This window comes from Castanea sativa, chromosome 5, assembly GCF_040712315.1.
Source record: "Castanea sativa cultivar Marrone di Chiusa Pesio chromosome 5, ASM4071231v1".
In the NCBI taxonomy this organism is placed as follows: domain Eukaryota; kingdom Viridiplantae; phylum Streptophyta; class Magnoliopsida; order Fagales; family Fagaceae; genus Castanea; species Castanea sativa.
In genome coordinates this window covers 20700621-20713613 of record NC_134017.1, presented here as the reverse complement: position 1 = coordinate 20713613, position 12993 = coordinate 20700621, and the positions used below count along the sequence as shown (strand labels likewise).

General features: G+C 38.4%; 1 pseudogene; it reads left to right on the top strand.

Moving 5' to 3' along the window:
- The first annotated feature begins 2448 nt into the window (after positions 1-2448).
- LOC142633990 (receptor-like protein EIX1) lies at positions 2449-11569 on the top strand (annotated as a pseudogene).
- Positions 11570-12993: the final 1424 nt, after the last annotated feature.

The window sequence follows — 12993 nt, the reverse complement described above, 5'->3', positions numbered from 1 at the left end:
TAGTTTTTAAAACATTCAAATTAAATTAAAATTAAAATAGTCTATTTAGAAAGTAAGGAAAAATCAAAGTAAATTGTCCATGAAACTCATCTGAGGAGTCCTGACAGTCATAATAAGAAGATTAAGTTTGAATTAAATTTATGGACAAAATTTAGTTATAAAATTGGTTGTAGTCTTAAACTACAACCTTATTCAATAAAATAAACATTAATTCATATTTTGAAAATCTAACTGTTGAATTGTATGTTCTTTACACTCTTAATACATATGTCAAATTTTATGTGAATTGGATATTATTTGCTATATGATTTATAAGTTTATATATTATGCATAATTTTAAACTACAAAAACTTACAATATAAACAATTTATTGATGACATAGTTATTGATCTTTAATTTTTTAGAAATTTTGCAAGCATAGGAATATAAACTGTCTTAAATTTGTTGTAACTATTAAAATTTATAATACAATTAATTTTGTAGTTAAACTTTATCATAAATTTTAAATAGCGGTCACCATTTATTACAATTCTTTTCTGACAGTTTGATGACTGAAAGCCCATTTTAGAAAAGAAAAACAATCTTATCTAGCCTCTTTCCTTGTGGGCCGGTTATGGTGCTTCTTGTGTCTCCAAGTAAGTAAGCCCCAAATTATTCGATTATTAAAAAAAAAAAACTAAGGTTGACTGACTTGCCGTGTGGAAAAGGAATTGTATGGTTTACAGTTTACGTAATGACTCACGAACGAGTCACGGGGTAAAAGTATGTGGAAGAACTTTCAACCTTGGCTTACCGTGTGGGAAATTATGTTGACCATTGGAAAAAAGCATACCGAGTGGGAAAAAAAGAAAAGAAAAAGGTTTGTATTATTTATTTATGCATGAGCAATTGAGCATGACTAACGAAATAGGCGGGGTTTTTCCACTCACTCGAGTCATCGTCATTGAACTGACCACTGACCGGACCAATCTATCTAGACTACAGTTGGTTCAAACTTAGAAAAAAATTTAAGTAATGTTAGAGAAACATAAAAATGCACAATTTTGTGACATAATTAGTTACGTATTAAGTTGTGAGTGGTTGAAGTGTGTCCTCACATAGTCTACCATCATACATCTACTAATCACAACTTGCTTATAAAATCAAAGAAATAGAAAATGATAACGGATGAGCCAAATTAACACTATTCAAACATCTAGATGAGATATGATATGTCCACAATATTTTTACAATAAATCTTAAGTGGCAGGATGTTTTGGTTGTTATTGTTGGGACAAAAAAGTAATCTTAGTGTTAGGTTCAAATTTGAACCAATAACAACTTACCACCTATGATTTGTTGTAAAAATATTATGGACGTAGCACCTCTCCATTTAGATATAAAAACTGAAGCTTGTAGGTAGGAAAAAAAAAACTTTGATATTTCATAAGCTAACCTCTTTATCTCAAAGAGATTGATTTTATCTGGAACTCATATTTATCAATTTTGTAATAAAAAAAATGTGATGCGCATAACAAAAACAAATGTTAAAATTTGAACTTGAAATTGAAACTTCTAGACAAAAATTAACAACTCCACGTTTAAAAGTACACACAAAATCTCTTTAAATTAAAATAAAAAATAAAAAATCCATACCTTCAACCCGTTAATTAACTACCCTTGGCTAAATCTCAAGTTCTACCACCATAGTTGTGCAATCCCCAAGTGGCCATTAACAAAAGCCATTATGGTTAAAGCAAATCAGCCACTATGAAATCTCAACCCAAGTATTAAAACCTCCGATTCAACAAATTTGAACCTTTGATGCTTTTCTACCCTAATAATCACAGAAGCATACCATTAAAGTCACAAAATTTGAAAAAAAAAAAAATTAAAAGAGATTTTAATAATGTGAAAACTATACCTCATTGTACTATTTCTTCTTAGAGATAGATTGCTTCAAGGATTTGCTGTTCCACCTAAAAACCTAGAAAAGAAAAGAAAAATAAAAACCTAGAAATGTTTTATTACACAATGTAATCAAGTTAATTAGAAAAATGTAACTACAGATTTGAGTTTTATTTTACGTATTTGTACTTAACTTTTATTCATACTCAAAAGTAAGGTGTAGGAGTGATTAAATGTCAGTCAAGTCTGCTCAGAAATGGAATTGTTTGAAAGAGATTTGGAATGAGATAAAGGAAAAAGAAAAAGTAGAAAAAGCAATATGAATCAGACGATTCCTGCAACATGGAAAAAGTGAAAAAGTAGTCTCCGCCGAGTGGAAAATGGGTCCTAGTGCTTTGACTCATGAGGCAGGTAGGCTACTTTACTCTCTAGTCCATACCGTGTGTGGATTCTGACACGAACTTTCGCTTACCGTGTGGAAAAAAATAAAACATTAAACAATGACTTCTATGTTAGTTCACACTTCAGTGATATATATTCATAATTAATGCATGGCTTTCGCTTCATAAAAATCCACAAGACTCATCATTAGCATTGCACTATCAGTAAAATTAAAATACTTCATCATGATTAATAATAATCATACTGTTTTTATTGTATTTCTTCTTTTGTCCTTGGGGACATTCAAACTGGGTTCATGCTCTGATAATGTGACATGCATCAAAAGTGAAAGAGAAGCACTTCTCAGATTCAAGGCAGGCGTTATTGATTTTCCGGGTAAGCTTTCTAAATGGGACGGTGAAGAATGCTGCCAATGGAAAGGCGTAGAGTGCGACAACTCAGGTCATGTTACCAAGCTCAATCTTAGCAACCCAGCTGGACGCCCCAGGCACTTTGATTATTCCGAAATATATCCATATGATCCTAATTATCCTAAGAACCGGAACCGCCGCGCGTGTTTAATTTCAGAGTGCACGGGTCGTCCTGTCAATAATTATTATGATAGGAGCTCTTCGAGGTATAAACGGTTGCTCGGTAAGGTAACTTCTTCTTTGATTCACTTGAAATATCTAAAGCTATTCGAATTCCTGTACTTTTTGGCATGCTAAAGAACTGGATGTATCTAAATCTCTCTTATATATGCATCTTTTTCAGGGGATGTTAATTCATCTTTTTCAAGGGATGTCCATGCATCTCTTTCAGGAGAGATTACTCGTTATCTGGGCAATCTGTCGACCCTGACGCATCTTGACCTTGAAGGAAACTACAATTTGTCTACCAAAAACTTGGATTGGGTCTCAAGTCTCTCTTCTTTAGAGTACCTGTATATGGGGGGAGTGAAGATCAATCCTACCAAAGCAGATTGGCTGCATGCAATTAACATGCTTCCTTCCCTTCGGGAGTTAAGTTTATATTCATGTGAGCTTAACCACCTTCCATCTTCCCTTACTTCCCTTAATTTGGCCTCTCTTCTTGTCCTTGATTTATCATACAACCCATTTAACACCTCCATAGATTTATCATACAACCCATTTAACACCTCCATACCTCAGTGGCTGTTTAATCTTACGAACCTCAAACATCTTGATTTGACTTTTAGCAATCAAAGTGGAAAAATCCCTGATTCATTTGGGAGACTTGGAAGCTTGAAATACCTATATCTCGGCGGTAACCATTTTTATGGTTCAATTCCAGCTTCTATTGGCAATTTGTCATCCTTGAAGGAGTTGGACCTCTCATATACTGAGATGAATGGAACCATTCCAGAAAGTTTTGGGCAACTCTCAACGCTAGTCAAATTGTATCTACTAGAAAATTCTTGGGAAGGTGTCATAACAGAAGCTCAATTGATGAATCTCACAAGTCTAGAAGAGTTTGTACTAAAAACTAATAATAAAAGTCAACCTCTAGTTTTCAATGTGAGATACGACTGGCGTCCTCCTTTCAAGCTCAAAATTCTTCATCTAGAAAGCTGTCGCATTGGCCCCAAATTTCCTATGTGGCTTCAAGTTCAAAGTGAGCTTACCTATGTCATCCTAAACAACGTTGAAATCAAAGGCACTATACCTGAGGAATGGTTCTCTATGATATCTACTAACCTCACCCACTTGGATCTATCCAACAATCGGATAGAAGGGAACTTGTCGCACCAATTAGTATTTCCAAACGTGACTAAGCTCTTTCTGCAAACCAATTTGTTTTCAGGCCCTATCCCACCAAATATTAGTGATCTAATGCCAACCTTGCAATATTTAGATCTATCAGAGAATCGCCTCTATGGTAAAATTCCTCTGTCCATATCAAAAATAAAACATCTTAATATTCTCGTCCTCAGGAGAAATAATCTTTCAGGAGAGCTCCCTCATCAATGGAACGAGTCACAAAAGGGCTTGCGTGTTGTTGATATTTCATACAACAACATATGTGGAAAAATTCCGAGCTCAATGGGTTTCTTAGGAAACCTTTCTATATTAGTGTTGAGCAACAACAATCTTAGTGGAGAAATTCCTTCTTCCTTGCAAAATTGTTCTATTGTGAGCATGGATTTTGGGGGGAATCGTCTCTCGGGGAATCTTCCGTCATGGATAGAATCAGACATCTTCATGCTACGCCTACGATCAAATCTATTCAACGGAACCATCCCTCGAAAATGGTGCAATCTTCATAAACTTCGCATCCTAGATCTTGCACAAAATAATCTTTTTGGTGGCATTCCAAATTGTTTGAACAATTTTACTGCAATGGTTGATCACAACATCTCTGGGTACAAGCCTATTGAGAACTATACAGAGAAAGCATCCATAATGAGAAAAGGAAGAGAGATGGAATATGATCGCACTCTCTCATTAGTTACCTGCATTGATCTTTCAGGGAATAATTTGACAGGAAGAATTCCTTTTGAAATAACAAGCCTCACAAGATTGGATACGCTAAACTTGTCAATGAATCATCTCTTTGGAAACATTCCCAAGAATATAGGAGACCTGCAGTTGCTGGAGTCACTTGATCTCTCAAACAATAAACTTTTTGGACCTATTCCTGAAAGCATGTCTTCTTTGACTTTCTTAGTCCACTTGAACTTGTCTTTTAACAACTTGACAGGAAGAATCCCAAGTGGTGATCAACTTCAAACAATAAATGATGCAACCATGTACAAGGGAAACCCTTTGTTGTGTGGGGCTCCTCTTCTGACCAAGTGCCCTGGAGATGAAACATCTGATGACCCAACTATTACAGATGCTGAAGACAAACCAAATGGAGATGATTATGAAAGGATATGGTTCTATGCTAGCATCGGACTTGGGTTTGTTGTAGGATTTTGGAGTGTTTGTGGCACCATACTATTGAAAAAGTCATGGAGGCACCGTTATTTTCGTTTTTGTGATGACATCAAAGATAGGATAGCATTGCTAATTGCATTTTTTTTTTTTTTTGATGGGAAATCTGCAAATTCAATTACTGAGAAAAGGAAAGAACAACAGGGAGCTAAAACAGGGGAAAAGGAGACTTAAAAACAATCCTGCCTGAGCAGACTTTGAATACATGGAAGATTTATCCCTTTCCAAATCCGAGATTCCCCACTAGCTCTAGCCAACTGAGCAAGCTCATGAGCTGCCATATTGGACTCCCTTTTCAAGTGCTGAATTTTCCAAGAGCGAAAGTCAGAAAGAGCAGAAAGAACTCCCTGAAGAATATGACCGATATTGCCATTTAGCTCCTTCTTTTGGACAGCTTGCACGATAGATAAAGCGTCTGATTCCACTATGATGTCCGTGAGGCTTAACTCCTGAGCCAAGAGCACTCCACATTCCAAAGCAATTGCTTCAACTTCTTCCACTGTGTACTGCGCAGGGAGAACCTTGCTAATGGCAGCTATGACCGAACCATCAGAGCTCCTTATGAGTGCCCCAATACTCGAGAGTCTATGGTCTTGAGAGGTTGCACCATCCACATTGATCTTATAAAAACCACAAGGGGGAGCTGTCCACCCAGGCTGACCAGGAAAAACAATCTGAGGCTGACTGGAATTTGCAGCGTTATAGTCTTGATAAAGCCTTTGAGCCGACATCCAAATATGAAGGGGGGGGCTAAAGCATGCCTCATGAATGACTTGGTTTCTGTTATACCAAATAAACCAGGCTGTAGAAAAAAGCACCTCAAGATCCTGAGCAGAACCAATGTTAAGCAATTCAAGAGCAATATCAGAGATGTCAGACACAGTGTCTTGCAACTTAATAGGGCAATCAGCCCAATTACCCCAAACTTTAGCAGCAGAAACACAATGGATCAAGGCATGAGAAGTGCTTTCACTGCTTTGATTGCAAAGAGGGCAAAGATCTTCCACCGAAATTCCTCTTGAGCGAAGATTTTCCCTAGTTGGAAGGGCATTCTTGCAGGCCCTCCAAGCAAAAATTCTGATTTTGGCAGGAAGGTTTAGATGCCAAACTTTTCTCCAAAGTGGGGCTCTTACATCACCTAAAGAACATTCTCCACCCTCATGTACATCAACAATAGTAGCTGCAATGTGATAAGCACTTTTTACAGAGAAATCCCCCCTTTTGTTTCCCACCCAAATAAGTTTGTCCTCAGGGAGAGAGAAGCTCAATGGGATTCTTAGGATAGTCTCGGCTTCAAAGGGCAAGAAAAGCTCTCTAACCAAATTAACCTTCCAACTCTTAGAGCCTTCATCAATGAGTGAAGATACCATAGGGTAGTCATCAAAGTCCCTTGGACGAGAGATTACCTTGTATGTAATTGGAGTAGGCAACCACTTGTCATCCCAAATGTGTATCATTTTACCATTTCCCACTCTCCATCTTGTGCCTCTTCGAATTACCTCCAAACTATTATAAATGCTTCTCCATGCATATGAGGGGTTGCCACTAAGCTTGGCTGTAAGAACATCTCCATTAGGGAAATATTTAGCCTTGAAGATTTTTGCCACTAAGGAATTTTGGTTGGTGAGGAGCCGCCATCCTTGCTTAGCTAGCATGGCTAAGTTAAAAGCTTGGAGGTTTCTAAACCCCATGCCCCCATTGAGCTTTGAGTGACATAATTTTCTCCATCCAATCCAAGCAATTTTAGATTTCTGCTGCTTTTGGCCCCACCAAAATCTTCTAGTCATACCCTCTAGCTCCTCACAAAGTCCCTTGGGGAGTTGGAAACAACTCATTGAATATGTGGGAATCGCCTGGACTACAGCTTTGATCAAAATTTCTTTGCCCCCCAAAGAGAGGATTTTTTCCTTCCACCCCGAGAGCTTTCTTCCAACCCTTTCCTTGATTTCTGCAAAGATTTGAGATTTTGATTTCCCAATAAGAGAGGGGAGACCAAGATACTTTGAGTGCCTAGTGTCTTGCATTGGACCAAGAATGTTCAACACCTCATCCTTAGTTGCTTGAGTGGTGTTTTTGCTAAAGAAGACTGAAGATTTATCTGTATTTATCATCTGCCCAGAAGCAGCACCATACAAGTCAAGAATTTCGATAAGTTTTCTACACTCTTGCTCCTTGGCTTGGCAAAATAGGAGGCTGTCATCAGCAAACAGCAAATGAGTTACTCTTGGGCATCCACGACATATAGAGATTCCATGGAGAGCTTGATCCCTAGCAGCTTCATTAATAAGCGCTGAAAAACCTTCTGCACATAAGATAAAAAGATATGGGGACAGAGGGTCACCCTGACGCAAACCTCTAGTAGGCATAATACAACCATGAGCAACACCATTAATGAGTACAGAATAAGAGACAGTAGTGATACAATGCATAATAAGCCTAATCCAATTTTCATGAAATCCTAATTTTTCCATGACAGCTTCAACAAAGCCCCACTCAACCCTGTCAAAAGCTTTACTCATATCAAGCTTTATAGACATAAAATTATCCTTGCCATCTCTCTTATTATTCAGATAATGCATAATTTCAAAAGCAACCAAAACATTGTCTGTAATCAGCCTTTCAGAGAGGAATGCGCTCTGATTTTCAGATATAATACAAGGCAAGACAGCTTTTAGTCTATTAGCTAAAACTTTTGCAACAAGCTTATAGACCACATTACTAAGACTGATTGGCCTAAATTCGGACATCTTTGATGGATTCTTAACCTTTGGCACAAGAGTAATATTGGTTCTATTAATTTCAGCTATAGACATGTTTGAATTAAGAACATTAAGAACCATGTTTGTAACATTATTTCCTACAATACTCCAATATTTTTGATAAAATATAGCTGGCATACCATCTGGTCCCGGGGCCTTGGTGGGGTGCATTTGTCGAAGAGCAATCAGGACTTCCTCCCTTGAAAACTCCTCAATAAGCTGTTGATTCATTTCCTAGGTGACCCGTGAGGGGATAGAGCTTATTACCTCACGGATTCTTCTAGGACGGGAGGTGGTGAAGAGGTTTTCAAAGTATGATAAGGCCGCAGCGGCTATACTCTCATCTGTCTCACACCAGATTCCATTAGCATCCCAGATTCCATTAATAGTATTTTTCCTTCGTCTTTCAGAGGCACGACGGTGGAAAAATTTTGTGTTTCGATCACCCTCCTTTAGCCAAAGAGCCTTTGAGCGTTGACTCCACAAGATTTCCTCACTATCCAAAAGATCATTTATCTCCTTTCTAAGCCTGTTTATTTCTGCCCCATGACTGCCATCCCTATCTTGGAGAATTAGAGAATTAAAAACTTTCCTTTTTGCTTGGATTTGTCTCGACACATGACCAAAAACATTTCTGTTCCAATGTGATAAATCAGCCGCACACCTTTTAAGCCCCTCGGCCAAGCCATCAGGGCTATTCATATCCATGCCACTTTCCCAAACATCTTTAATAACCTCCCTGCAATCATCCCTCTTTGTCCACATTGCTTCAAATTGAAAGCGACGTTTTCGAGGAGGTCTGGCTATAAGAGAATCTGAGATTAAAAGTGCACAATGATCTGATGTGGAATCAAATAAATGATGGACTCTTACCTCCGGAAAATGGTCACACCAACCAGTTGTAGCCAGAGCACGATCGAGCCTCATGTAGATTCTGTGGCTTCCTTCTCTATTATTACACCATGTAAAATCTGGGCCTCTATAGCCTAAATCCTTAAATCCACAACTATTTATGGCATTACGAAAGCCATCCATCTGCTGTTGGGATCTTATCGCTCCCCCAAGTTTTTCATCCATGGAGACAATCTCATTAAAATCTCCAAAACATATCCATGGCAAATTATATCGACCACTGAGATTTTCCAACAGCTTCCATGATTCGTGTCTTAGATGAGCTTCCGGGTGACCATAAAAACCAGTAATTCTCCACTGAAAACCAGACGACGATTCTGTAATAATGGCATCAATGTGACATTTTGAGTAACCCATGATCTCTAATTTTACATCCTTTTTCCATAACATAGCAAGCCCACCACTTTGCCCATCACTTGGAACAATCAGACCATCAAAAATCTGAACCTTTCTTTTTATTCTTTCCATACCAGCTCTTTTCAGTTTCGTCTCCGACAAGAAGACGATCTTGGGATCCCACCGTTGCACGAAACCGCACAACACATTAACTGTCCGGGGGTTCCCAAGCCCCCGGCAGTTCCATCCTAGGCAAATCATTGTTCTCGGCGGCGCTGCCCAGCAGTCGCCGCCGTTTCATTGAGGGGGATAGCATTACCTGGGGGCTGTGCTACACAGACTCGCTTTTGAGGCCTGACTTCAGTTTCCTCAGTGGCTTCAAACTCTATCAAACGTTTAACTCCTACTTCTGTTTTATGGGCCGACATTTCTTCTTCTTTATTCTTTCCTTTCCCACGGGCTAATTTCTTCCAGCTACTCTTACTCTTAATTTGCTTATCTTCATCTTGGACCTGGGCTGGCAAATTAACTCCATCAGTGGCCATATGGGCCGCTTGTTTCGTTGGGCTGGTGACTTCTTCCATATCAACATTAACTTGTTTAATTTGGCCCATTTGTGAAAGGAAGCCTTTTGGCCCTTTTGTAATATCAGCATTTGGCACACTCAGCTGAGCACTGGACTTTGCACCAGTTTCTAGAGTGCTCATTACCTGTTCAGAGCTGTCACCTTTTGCCCGATTTTCCGCTGATGGCAGTCTTGTCACACGTGTGCTGTTACCAATTCCACAGACTTCACCTTTCCCAACCCGTGGATTCCCGCCTTCGTTTTCAAAACCCCAACTGCTTCCCCGAGTATGAACACCCATCTCACCGATCACCTGACGGAATTTTTCACCTGTTTCCGGTTCCTCGGAAGCTTCAGAGGCTTCTCGATTTCCACTGCTAGCAGCCTTATCCCTAGTGACTTCTTTCACTGTCCATCCTGCTCTTAACCAGTCTCCATACTGACGAACAACATTTTGCCAGTCAGTGGATGTTGGGCAGTGTTTATCATCATGCCCAAGCTTCCCACAAATGAAACATACTGTAGGAAGCCTTTCGTACTTGAAGGAAAGCCAAATACGTTCACCTTCAGTGCTTGTAATATATCCTCCCCTTCGTAGCGGCTTGTCAATCTCCAAATCTACTCTAACTCTCATAAATTTGGCCTGATCAGATTGCCATGAGCGCTTATCAACTTCAATAAATTTTCCTATTTTACTTCCAATATCCTTCCCTGTTTCTTGTGACATGTGCTCAAATGGAAGTCCCCAAATTTGGACCCAAAAGGGCGAGTGGGTGAAAGTGATATTTGTAGATGAAAGCCCCTTTTTCCATCTGCAAAGCAACAATAGATTATTATCAAAACACCAAGGCCCACTCTTCTCAACCCATTCTAGTTGATATTGAGAACTAAACTTAAATTGAAAAATGTTATTTCCAACATCAACTATCCTCATATCTGAACCCATTTTCCATGCAGATCTAAGTGTGTTCTTCAAAGCTCGCTGGTTCTGTTGCCGATCTGAGAGAAGACGCCCAAAGAGACTTAAGGAGCATTCTTCAAGAAGGTCAGGACTGTTTGTAACTGTAATGGGGATGTCTTCCTCTTCTTCTTTAGTGAGCTGCAGGTTCTGGAGGCTATGGAGAATAGCCTGATCCATAAGACTGGAGAAAATTTTGGCTACTACCTTTTGGGAATTTAGGCGGCCAAGATACAATAAACTTTTTGGACCTATTCCTGAAAGCATGTCTTCTTTGACTTTCTTAGTCCACTTGAACTTGTCTTTTAACAACTTGACAGGAAGAATCCCAAGTGGTGATCAACTTCAAACAATAAATGATGCAACCATGTACAAGGGAAACCCTTTGTTGTGTGGGCCTCCTCTTCTGACCAAGTGCCCTGGAGATGAAACATCTGATGACCCAACTATTACCGATGCTGAAGACAAACCAAATGGAGATGATTATGAAAGGATATGGTTCTATGCTAGCATCGGACTTGGGTTTGTTGTAGGATTTTGGAGTGTTTGTGGCACCATACTATTGAAAAAGTCATGGAGGCACCGTTATTTTCGTTTTTGTGATGACATCAAAGATAGGATAGCATTGCTAATTGCATTGAAAGTAGTTCATTTGAAAAGGAAATTTGGACTGGAAAAAGGTTGAAGTTTGTAGATTGTAAAGCTGTTTCAGTTCTAAAATTGAGGTACACGTGTTTGGTGAAATCTTAAGTTAAATGTTTTTTTTCTTGGTTTTTGTGTTTGAGTTTTTGGTTGTTATGCACGTGCTTTCCTTTGAAGTTGACCTATTTGATGATTTGTCTATGTTCTTTTCCTTTTGGATTTCTGAGTTTACATTTAGGAATTTTAGGGTTTTGTTTCATTTGAATTTATATTGGTATTAGAGATAAGATGTAGAAGATTATATTAATTTTTTTTTCAATTCATTCTTTGTTTGCATTTTTGGCGTTTTAGTTGTGTAGGTAATATGTTTGATAATTTAGATTGTCAACTTCTATTTCATAAATGATTATTTGTTCAATTTCTTTTGGGTATGTATCATAATCTCAATGAGTCCTAAGAAAAATTTTCAAGCATATTCCTATATTTTATGTGAAATTTACACTTTTACCCCTAAAGAAAAGGTTGCTAGTGCTAAATAAACAGAGCAAGACTTTTACTCTTTATCAGCATAGGGAAACCCGAGTAATCAAATAGACATAGAAAAAAAATCAAGTGGTCCAAGGAAGTAATTCTAATCCAAAAGGTCTTGAAAAAGAGAAAGAGGGTCTTGATGAAACCAAAAATCATCAGTTGGGTCACTCGTCCAATTTAAAGCTTTTGATGGGCTTTTGAGATCTACAAGAGAAATAAAGCTGGTCGAAGAGACCACCAAGGTGAGCCTTGGTGGGGGAGCCTTTGATACTTGAGTCAGTATCCACCCATATATTTTGTATATAGATAGAAGTTTATAGCCTTTTTGATGTATCTTAGCAAATGGACAAATTGTCCCTTTTATAGGTAGCTTGGGTAGCTGTTGTGCTCATAAATGTCTTCATGTACACAATTGCAAGTAATTATTTCCTTGTGTGTAACGGTCTTTGTCTTAATGGGAGTTTAAGATTGATGAGTAATGGTCGTCATTAATGTGTTGAATGTGCTTGAGAGTAACATCTTTTTCCATGATGGTCAACTAATGATGTAAGGTCGTCCATTAATATGGACAACCTTAATGATTTTTCTGGACTCATCAATTGCCCCCCATTCCCAAGTCTGCTTTTGTGTTGGTCAGACTTAGGAAATTTTCTTGACTTGTTTAGTTTTAGACTTCTTAGTGTCCGCCTTTTGAAGGTTCTTTTGGATGTTCGAAGGATCATTGCTTGATCTTGTGAGTAAGCAATTTTTTTTTTGGACGACCATTTTTTATCACTACTGAAGAGCAAGGTGATTTCTTTGGACGACCATTCTGGATGCCCCCTATTGAAGATGACGATCACTTGGATCAATTTTTTCTTTGGACAATCCCTTGCCATCAAAATTATTTCCTTGGCAACCATCTGGGTCACCTTCTATTAAAGATGACTATCACTTGGGACAATTATTTCTTTGGATGATCTCTTGCCATTGGAATTATTTCCTTGGTAACCATTTGGATTGCCTTTAGTAGGCATTTTGCCTTTGATTGGGCTTTTGCTTTTTGTTTGAATAAGTAACTTTTTA